Genomic DNA, 991 nt, shown 5'->3' on the forward strand with positions numbered 1-991 from the left:
ACATATTAACGTGATTTGAGTATTCGAAACAATTGCAATTAGTGTAGAATCTATGTTTGACAAAATAACGATAAAAGAACTGTACAAAATGAAGGAAAAGATAATAGTTTTATGGATGTTTTGTGAAAAAGAAATCATGCTCTTCTGAGAATCAATTTACATGAAAGAAGAAATGACACAAAAGACAAACACAAGAGACAAACAAAACTACAGAGTAACATAATATATAATTTCCAAAAATGGTTACCAAGCCGACGGTCAAGAATAAATAGACAAAACAATATTAAACCGACAATCTACATTTATGGTGAATTAATATACAAGGTTTGTACAAGATGCTAATTAATCAGCTATTAATCTGCCGGATTAATATCGTTCGAACTAATCGCTGCTTTTTGCCGGCTACGTAACCACAAACATTATTTTCAATTTACATATTTGAATCATCTCAGACGGAAGACGAAATGCAAATAATACTTGTACTAAATTAAAAGAGAAATATACTGACAGTCACAAACTCCAAGACTGATGCAAGACAGAAGAGAAAAGTTTTGTAAGCTCTGCACTACTATTTCTTCATAACTTCCTTCACATGCTGAGTGCTACATTGGTCCATCCACGCACTCCCAAGGTCTAAAATGGCTTACTCATTTAAACAAACACACGAGACAATATACATATTTTTTACTTTTTGTTTGTTTGTTTCCAAGGCCACATATTGCGTTTGTGTGTAGCTTTAGATGAGGTAAGCTTCACCAACACCTTCAACTCACCCAATTACATTAGTCTTCCCTTTGGATGGCAGAGAAAACGGAACGGAATTTAATTAAGGATAATGGTTAGGTCACACTGCAATATAGTGCATTTTCTGCGAGGTATGATTTCCTGTGCTTTCCTTTATGTAAATGAAATTTGGATTTCTAGAAAAACGTATCAAGAGGTGGAGCCAGAGATATAAAATCTCCACTGCCCACCTTTTTGGGCCCTGGAC

General features: G+C 34.5%; 1 protein-coding gene across 1 annotated transcript in view; it reads right to left on the bottom strand.

Annotated features, from left to right (window-relative positions):
• LOC119593496 (protocadherin-like wing polarity protein stan) overlaps positions 1–991 on the bottom strand; it is a gene marked incomplete at its 5' end in the record, with an annotated part of 16,607 nt that overhangs the window by 749 nt on the left and 14,867 nt on the right.

The sequence above is a fragment of the Penaeus monodon genome, chromosome 32, assembly GCF_015228065.2.
Source record: "Penaeus monodon isolate SGIC_2016 chromosome 32, NSTDA_Pmon_1, whole genome shotgun sequence".
NCBI lineage: Eukaryota > Metazoa > Arthropoda > Malacostraca > Decapoda > Penaeidae > Penaeus > Penaeus monodon.